Here is a 10,477-nt window from a genome sequence, read left to right as displayed (position 1 = left end):
ACACACACACACACACACACACACACACACACATACACCCCCACCTTCTCACAAAAAAAACTTCTACAGCCACCCACTCACACACTCTCAGGAAATTACCCAGTGTCTGGTTTTTGTTTCATTTAACTTCTTGAGGGCTTGTTTACCTGCCTTCCTCTCTTTGCACCAAAAGCATTAGCTGAACTAAACAGTCACCCCAATCACTTTAGCAATAATGTGAAAAATGTCATACCGTACACACTTGTGTTTCATGTTGTGTTTCATGTTGTGTTTCACATTGTGTCATCATGTCATCACTAGTAGAGGATAAAAATCTTAGATGATGCACTTTCATTTGAAAAAGAAATCCTAAAGCTCTGCTCCAACTGTTGTTTCTCTGCTCCAAAAATGTGTTTGGAATAAACTTCTTTTTTTTTTTTAAAAACACAATTAAAGTCATCAAGGTTTTTCATATTCAAGAATCCCATCCAAACACAGGATGAAAAGCAGATCGGCTTCATCCCCTTATCTTTTCACTATTACCAGCTGTGAGTCCCACTTGTCACTTCACCGATGCACTGATGTACTGTTTGGACGAGGGGGGCTGAACATTTCTGAGACATCTCTAAAGAATGCTCTTAGAACCTGTTTACAGCCTTCTGGAGGATTCAGGGACTTCAGTGGCTTTAGGGGGACTAAAAGAGGGAGAGTTTAACCTCCTTTGCATGATGACTTCCAGACTATCGCGTGTTGATTCTCTTTTATGCTGCATACCCCTGTCAGAGTCCATCATCGAGTTCAGCCCCCTGTGAAACTAACTTTTTATGGTGTGGATTTAGACTTTGACTGATTTACATCTCAGACAAAACTACTTGGCCAAACTGAGACATTCAAACAACTTTTATTCGTGATATTTGCTTCCATGCTGGATCAGCGAAACAGAGCATGCACGCTGGATTTACAATCTGTCAGTGAAAATTTGATGGAGGTCAGAGGCATGGAAAGCAAAAAAAGACCTGCGTGTTTAAATCTTATCAGCAACTGAATATCTAACTGTGGAATTTACCAATTTACTTTGAAATACATGAATGGGTTTGTTCAGTTGATTGTTTTCTGATCTAAAATCAGGGTTAAGTGAAGAAAATTAAGTTGCTTTAACTGGATCTGTGAAATTCAGACAACAAAATTCAGTCATTCTGCCTGGTGAGGATTAGCAGTGAATGGAATAGATCAGACCCCTGTGTTATCATCTTGGTTCAGCCATATGATCCAAGACAGAGAAGTTCACACCAGCTACTGGAAACCCTGAAGCCTTTATGAGCCCTCAGAAAAAGGTTTTCGACATCGCAAATTTGAAATCACCCTCCAGATATTTAAGTGCAATTAATTCCGTAGGATGGTTTTCGCATTAATGTGCTTCCATGCAGGATGTGTTTCCCTTTTTGACTGAATAGGTCAGCGTTTTGTCAGTATTAGTCAGGAGTTAAAATGGGTCAGCTGAGTTTGGGTTTCGTGGCTGATCCCCACCTGCCAAGAGTAACAACATGTTTTCATTACACCAGCTCCCACTAGGGATGAAACTTTTCAAATTTAGGTCAGCTCCGGTTAAGTCTTACTTAAATAAAACTTATTTTCAAAGGACGTTTTTTACAAAATAGGTTAATCTCAAAAGTGCTTCATACATAAAACAACAAGGACAGAAATAGACCTAAAGGGGCCACACAGGCTGAAAATATTTAAGAAACCTCTCACTAGCTGAGCCTCAACAATCAGGCCACTGTGGGCCTGCCGCAGTCGCTAACTGGGCTTCTACTGAGATGTAATCATGTAATTGAATCTCCACTCCTTCTACCTTGAAGACCTAATTTGATTACAGGTGCCGTTTGGGGGGTTATTTCTTTTTCGCTACTTCAGATGGATCTGCTGATGCCAGTGACATCATGTCTGGTCAGAATATGTTTTAAATCTTTGCCTGGAACAACAACAAAAGAAAAAAAACTTCCACAGATGGACATGATATTTTCAGTTGTGTTTTGAAAGATCTACAGAATTAGATAAATAGAAAGTCCCTAAAATATGACTAACCAGTTCTTCTCGGTTTGACTGGCGCTGCTCCAAGCGTTTTCTTTCTCATTCTCTTTCCGCTTCTGTTTCTATCCGTGTCATTCTCCCAGGAATCGGCCCTGCTTCCTTTAACATGCAGTGGTTTTGAGACGCATGCGGTTTTGGGCCTGAAGTGATCATGTGTGATTCTGTATGAAATTGGAAGAAGACCTGAGGGCCTTCACTCCCTCTCTATCTCTCTCTATCTCTCTCTATCTCTCTCTATCTCTCTCTATCTCTCTCTATCTCCCTCTCTCTGTCTCTCTCTCGCTGTCTAAGCTCTTCTTTGAAAGGTTGCCATCCTCCCTCGGCTCCTTGATTGCTTCAGCACATGTCTGAGGGAGTGTATTTTTCTATGCCTCCCCGTGCTGTTACCAGTCAACCACCCTCTCCAAATGAGAACAAAGTGCTCTGAACGTCAATGTAATTTGACAGCGAGCAGCAGCACTACAAACCCAAGGTCACGCAAAACTATGCTTTTGTGGATTTGGAGGGCTCATAATTTACACAGCAAAGATGATTTGACCTCCTTCCTTACTGGGAACCTTTTGACTGCCAAACTGTGAGTCAGGTTTAGTCGTGTAGCCTGAAATCACAGAGGAGGTCTCGTAGGACTTTGTAGTTTACATATCATGAAACAATTCATGATGTAAAATGTGGTCAAACAACAGCTAAATGTTGAAAATAAAAAAAAAAAAGCAAACCAGACTAATGGAACAGACACATTAATAATGCACGAGTATAAGAGGCAACACAGCCAACTGTGTCATGGAGCACCACCATCCCTCACTACCAGGAGAGGAGGGAAAGCAGTTAGCCAGCGTCTGCTAATCTGCCTTTCTCATTTGCGTCTTTTATTGCTGTGGGAACTACTGTAACAGCAGACAGGAGGGAGGTTTCCAGTCCTTGTGCGGTATGAAGTCCACAACCACCACGACCCTCTCCGGACCGAGAGCAGCTCTCTCTGGAGACACAACCTCCAGGGTCGTGTTTGTAAAGGTTCTTGCTCTCGCTTGGCCTTTTGCCCCCCCGAGTGTCTGTCCTGTTTGTGTTATAAGCCAACTTGAGGCCAGTTCTTGGAAAGTGTTGGTTTCACTGTCTCTCAGATCATAATAGATGATGAATAGGTGGAGGTGACCTTGTCAGTGATCCTGGACTGTAAACTCTGACTCCAGTACTTCAGGTGAAAATAAACTCTGAAATGAAGTCGTAGATGTCATATGTTTTACACTTCCCTATTTTATGCATTACTCATATTTTGGGCTCCAACAAATTATTATCTTTTTCGTTGAATAGATTAATTATTGGTCTAAAAAAATTACAGAAAGTAATGATGTCCTTATCAGACTTACAGTCCAAAGCTAAAGATAAGATAGATAAAGTTTTGCATTTTTTCCAGGAAAAATCTTGGAAATAATTCATTGATTTTTAATATAAATACTGATTAGATTCTGTCTTTGTTTTTCACTCTTCTAAACAAACATCATTTCAAATTGTTAAACATCACTTTACAAATATTCAGTTCTATTTTTGGGTGCAGTTTCTCTTAACTGTAAGATCAGCAACCTTTGTATGGTACCACATGTATCATCGAGAGAGGATATGTCACAAATTCCCCAGTTTCTTTGAGACAAATGACCAGCTTGGGCCTGGCAGGTCAGGGACGAGCCTCACCCGCGTCCTTCCTTCTGTATTTCACAACCATAATAGGCTGCGACCTGTTTGTGCATCTGCTGGAGCTGCCTGGTCGTTCACTAGAAAGAGCTGTGTCAATATTGGTGAAGCCGTAACTCACTGATATGTTGAATGGTTAGATAATGCCCCGGTGACAGGAGCCTTTAGTCAAATGAGGTGTGTGCAAACAGATATACTTCCGCACAGTCACTCACAAACACACATGTACTTACATGCTTGTACACGCAATAAAAGAAGGGGAAAGGCTTATTGGAAAGAAACAAAGGACGAACCTACAGCAATTCACCATTACACTATTCTATTTACTGCAGTGATGACCCCAAGTAATAAGAGAATATGTAGAAAAACAAGGGATAGCCTTAAAAAGTCGGGAACAGTTCTGGGAATTTGAGCACAAGTTGTTTTTTTATTTTCAGCTTTTCTCCTGAATTTTCAAGATTATTTAAGACTTTGGCAGTTATGCCAGTTTTCCTTGGCTTTTGGAGGTTGCTTCAAGGTTTTCTTGAAACCTGAAACCGGCTTTTCAGGGTGGTTCCCAACTTTTGAAAAAACTTTTGCCAAAATTTCAAAGTTGTTTTCCTAAATGTATAGATTATTTTAGACTTTTCAGAGTTATTAACGTATTTCATGGTCATTCTAAACATTTAGGGATATTTTTCAGACTATTCTCTGATTTCTCCCGTTAGTCAGACGTTTTTGTGTTACACCATTAGACCGTTATTATGCAGTTGTTTGATTTTTTTATTGATCACTCTTGGACTGGAAGTCATGGTGACTCAGTGGTTGGCACAGTTAACACACTCCACACAGGTGGTTAGATGAATAAGTGACTCTAAATTGCTCATAGCTGTTAATGTTTGAATGGCTGTCTGTCTGTCAGTGTCAGCCTTTGATAGACTGACCTGTCCAGGGCAGGTTCAGAAAAATGGATGGATTCACGTGCTGTCAGAGAGGTCGACAGTATCACACCAATCAAGCAAACTTAACAATGCATTCCTGTGATTTCTACAGGTATCTGGTGTCAAACGCCACCCATTTGGGGGTCCAGCTTCCCTAAAACAAATGTGAAGGATTACTTTTAAATAGTATTTGACATCAGCGTGGCGTGAACAACATTTTGTCTCTTCTGTCCCGAGGGGGCTCATTTGGTCTGTGCTGACAGACAGCTCATGTAACCCAATCCTCAGGTACTGCAGCCAGTCCTGAGTCATTACTCTGCACTGGAATTACACATATATGGTCACACACCCACAGACCACAAGAAAACATGCCATGTGTGCTTCACAGAAATGTTAATGCTTTATTTGAATCCACTGATGGTTTGAGGACATTTTAAGCTGGAACAAAAAGCTGACAGAACAGAAAAACACACACAGAAAACACACTCATGGGAACGCTCCCTCTCACATCGCAGACAGCAAGAGCTGTCCTCTGTTCCTTTAATGTCTTCTTTCTGCCTCATTACCTGGTCACAGTCACTGGACCAGACACACACACACTGAATTGTTCTCTCTGTGTCTTACTGTGTTGTTTAAACTCCCACAACGGTGGAATAAATGGCACAGAGGTTGGAGTCACTGTCAAGCCCCTAACCTCCGCTGATGAGGTTTGATTTAAGTGGCTGAAACCTTAAACGTGCTCTGTGTGTGTTCACTTTCAATCACTCAGGCTCAAGCAAGCAAGCAAAAGGTCAGATATTACCGAAGAGAGACACACACAACAACTCATATACACGTGTACTTTACTGTCTCTGGTGTGTGTGTGTCCTCTCTAAATCACCTCTGGAAAACAAGTGAGCATCTTTGACCTTGTGACCTTTCTGATGCATGGCTTACCAGCCTGAGCCAAGTGCAGGAGGAGGCTTAACGTAAGGAAGCCCTCGAAACATCTGGAAAACCTTAACCTCAACTAAATGAATGGGTGGAAGTAGACGCTTGGTTTTTGTGTAGTCATTTTGTCGTCATGTGACACTCAGAAAACATGATGCCGCTGATTCCAAACGGAGCCAGAAAACATATTTTGCGTGCGGAGGTCACACTCACTAAAGGAGGTCTCCGACACGGAACATCAAAGATGTGCAACACATTCCTCAACCTCGGTTTACTATTTGTTTTCCACTCTCTGATTGGTTTCTGTGCGTCGGACGTGTGACATGCCAGACATTCAGTTCTGTATGTGTAATTACAAAATCATAGTCTCACGGCCAACAAAGCTTCTGCTCAGGTGTGAAAAGCACCTGATGGTTGGCTTGTTATCTCTCAAACTTGACAGCAAGGCAAGCAAAATACCTTTGTGTTTAGCTAAGAACTGAGACGCCCTGTTGTGTCAACAAGGCCAGATTTATGATAGGATCCATTATCTGCATCATCGAGGTAATTGTGGGAAAGGTGCAGATATGCAACAAACAAACACATAAGCTGTTTCATCTGTGTTTTACTGGCAAATGTAACAGACAATGTGGGATAAATATGACTTTTGATGCACTGTAAATAATCACAGTGTGAAATGTGCAGTGGGTGAAGAGCGACACCTGTTGACCAAAACATAAACAGCAATGAAAACAGTTTGTGGGTAACTCTCAAATCTTGTAAACTATCTTGCCATCCCTTAAGGGGGTTCTGACCCCCAGATTGGGAGCACATTAGTGAAGTGCATTAAAAAGTGCTTGTTTTGTTGTTAAGCCACATTAGTCAGACTACACTCACTTCAGGAAAACTTCTTCATACAACCCCATCAGTCTTGTGAAGAAAGCAGGAATGTTTCCCTGGAAAACAAACTCTATAAACAGGGAGCATTGTATGTTACTCCATTAAAAACAAGCAGATTCTTTGGAAAAATCCCATATTAATACACAATCCAAGTAAAAACTGTGTCACATGCATCAACAGAAATAATTCAGAGATTTCATTGAGCATCTTGATGCAAATCACTGTTTCAATGACAAACATAATGCCTAAAGATGGTGCTTTGTCCTTTATCCACTGAACACAGCTGAGTGTCTGACATCAGTGAACAGTGTGGCCATACACTTCCTCATCAGTAGCTTAAAATCCCAGGGTAAAACAAATCATAACATCATCCTGGAAGAGGAAAAGGAGCCTCATCTTGTTTCCAACACTGGCAAAAGTGAATAAAAAAAGTTGAATAAATGTGAATGTGGAAATACCTTTAAAATTGCCGAACTTAACTGTGTGATCAGTTTTTCAATTATCTCACCCTTTTTAACACACATTTTTTCCCATCTCAGATGTTGTCGATATCATTGTATGTATATTAGTCATCGGTCTGTTTAACACAGGGGTGTCCAAACTTTTTTCACTGAGGGCCACATACAGAAAAACATACAAAGGGCTGGGCCACTCACTAGAAGTGAGCTATAGTGCTAACTTTAATCCACTAGAGGTGATGTATATCGCCTCACCTCTAGTGGATTAAAGTTGGCAAAATCAATCAAATGTAGGTAAATTCTGCTTGATAACTGAATATGATTCAAGAAAAAAAACAGTCTTTCCATTAGTGGGCTTTCATTTATTAGTTGTGGTACAAGCTGGTCTTTGCCTTGTATGCTCTTGTTCAGTGTGTTAAGGTGATCAGTGAGACCCACTAAAAATAACAACCAGAGAGGGTCACTGAGCTCATGAAGAGGTCCTTCTCTCTTCAAAACTGAAACTATGATCTCAGGGAATAAAACCGCTGCAGCGCAGAGCCACGACTTAGCCAGCACATATGAGAATGGTAGAGCAGCCCCCCCCCCCCCAGCACCAGCATCAGCATCAGAGAGGGAAGCTTGAAATAGTCTGTGCTAGAGCCCTGGTGCTCGAATCAACAGCCTTACCTCCACTTTCTTGACCCTCGGCGGACACCATAGAGGCCTTCACGTTCGCCTGTTCCAGCTGGAGCCCCATCCGTTGTACCTCCAAACAGCTCGTCCCATTTAAGTCCCATCATGCCAACTGCATCTGGCACAGCTTCAAGAACATCCTCACCCATCGTGGTGTTCTTTAGACTGCTAACATCCAGCAGCTCCTCCGTAATGCAAAAGTGATGGTCATTAGTTATTAGCTGTGCTCTCATCGCACACCGCGTCTGAAACTTTCTACATTCACTTACTCTCTTATGTTTCCATAATTCTGCCATTTTGGGTCACCTGTAGCACATTTCTTCTTCTGTTACTCATTTTATAGATGAAGCTGCCTTGTTCAAGACAGTTACTCCACCTAGTGGTGAGACTAAGAAGTACAATACAGTCCAGCTTAAGTTCCATGTGTGGGCCGTGTTACAATACATTTTTAGAATTTTATTTCCCAAATGTTATACGTGTGAAAATAATGATAATAATAATAACAAATGTTATTTTGCTTATTTGATCATAGTAACAAAATGTGAATATGATCTTAAAGCACTGTTCTTGAAATACGTTGTGTTATGTTACATGGACAATTAATGAAGAAATATATATTCATTTTGAAGTAGTGGTAGTATGTTATCCTAAATAGTAATGTGACCTCTATATTTGCATCAATTATACTCCAGAATGTTATGCTTTTCTACTCCAGACTTCTGAAACATGTCAGTTTAATATAATCATGTTCATACAAAATTCTCTCAAAATAGGAAAAGTCAGTCAATGTCAGTCAGGCAGTCAGGCAATGTTAAATATATTTTTGAGCTGTTGAAGAAGGTTCAAGGTCTTCAGGACTCCCTGTTTTCATTAAATACATCTTGCCTCCTCTCATCATGAGTAACGATGACTCATGATGAGAAGAACATTCAAGCCTTCAGAAAAACGTGGCATGGATTGCAGGAGAGGGTTTACATTCCTGAGTTTAAGTGTGGAAATATAAGGAAAGAGCATGAAGAGAGTTGAAATAAATGCAAACGCATGATATATAACCTGGTCTGGGATTCTTGTGTTGACCCACAGTGACCCCTGCAGGTCAAACTTCTTTACAAGCGTCATCATGTACAAGATTTTCAACAATGTAAATCTATTAATTAAAATGCTAATCAGAAACCAGATAAATCTTAAAAGCCTACAATAAATGATATTTTTAACAGCCGAAAAACAACATGAATAATTCGCCAAATTATGCATAACTAGACTTTTAATCAGATAATCAAAAAATGCAAATCTCTAACTGACCAATGGGCCATTTTAAGAAAAACAGTGAAGCTAAACAGTTGTTTCTCTCCCCATTATTCTCAGCTACACATCACAGTGTCCACTGAAGAGACTATGCAATTGTATACTGCAATCACAAGGAGTGTTTCATCACATGGGCCTCAGCCTGCCACATGTGCAACAGCATATTGCTCTATCCAAGCAAAGGCCTTTTCTTTCCCTCACTAGCTTTAATTATAATATCTTAAATCTTCATCGCATAATCAAGGACTGAACAGAGCCCCATTTCTCCCATTGATGGCCAGTTTTACACACAGAATCATCAGAGACAGGGACAACACAGAAACTTCAAGAACAGCAGATAATTGAGAAACCATGTCCAAGTGTGTTTTTTTTTTTTTCCTTTTCCACATGGTGTAGAGTCTGTCCAGAGAACAAGCTCAGGAACTGAACATCTGAACTGTGAACGTGACGGACTGCATGGATTGCAGTACCGTAAATATGCTAAAAGATGGAACTGTACAGGCTAAAATGCTTTTGATTGTCTTCTTTCTTTTATGCAAGAAGCCTTAGTTGACAAATCCAAAAGATACTTAGAGACTGAGGATACATCAGAAAAGCCTTTTGGTGCTATGTTTTTTTTTGTCAGTTCATAACTTGACAAATAAATATCAACTGGAGCATGTAATGTCTTTCAGAAATTACCCAAGGCCATGATTGTCTTATCACACAAACAGCATGCTATGCAGAGAACCTGCACTGTGCCGTGTCAAGTGTGTTTTAGTTCCCTTTCAGACTCATATTCTCATAAACTGTGAATCTTAGCTGTTGGCACAGTTAATTCTTGTGCGTTTGTTTGGTGTTAAAACCAACAACAACTCCAGCGCCTTTGAAATCAGTTTTGTCCCTACAATCTTTGTTGTGTTTCAGACATACTGACATCAGGTTGTGGGCAAAACTATGTTTTCTGATTGTCGGTCATGAAGAGCTCTAGAGTGCTCCACAGTTTATATTGCAAAACACACCATAACTTGCACGTTTAGATGTGAACTGCAGGCCTTGGCTGATGGAAGTGTAGGTATATTTAAGTACTACAATTCTCTGGTTACACTTTTTACTCCAGCTTTGGTCATTGGCTATATTACAGGTGAAGGTTTTCCTTTCAAAATAAATCAGATAACACATGATGCATTTTTATTGACTGAACTGCCCAGTAGTGTATTTAAATTACCCCTAACTCAACCGGACAAAACATTCAAATCAGTCTTGCATGCTCACAGTATTAATCACAATGCACAATTGCCAAACAATCTGAAGGGGCCAGTTCTGCTGAATGAGTATTTTTGATTTTGCAAAGTGCATTCTTGGGGTATTTTTACACTTTTAAACTGTGAGGATTGAAGTACTTCTTCCAACGCTGGCTGGTAAAGCACTGATAGGTCTGGTTTCCAAGTCTTTATTCTTAATTCCTGATTCAAAATACAACACAGCACAACACGTGGACGCATCATTTTGTTTAATTACAAGCAAATCTGCCGCCCCAAACAGCAGCGTCCCTGTGAAGCAGGAGTTTACGAG

The sequence above is a fragment of the Pempheris klunzingeri genome, chromosome 14, assembly GCF_042242105.1.
Source record: "Pempheris klunzingeri isolate RE-2024b chromosome 14, fPemKlu1.hap1, whole genome shotgun sequence".
In the NCBI taxonomy this organism is placed as follows: Eukaryota; Metazoa; Chordata; class Actinopteri; order Acropomatiformes; family Pempheridae; genus Pempheris; species Pempheris klunzingeri.
The sequence above is the reverse complement of the archived record's forward strand: the minus strand, read 5'-3'. Positions refer to the sequence as shown.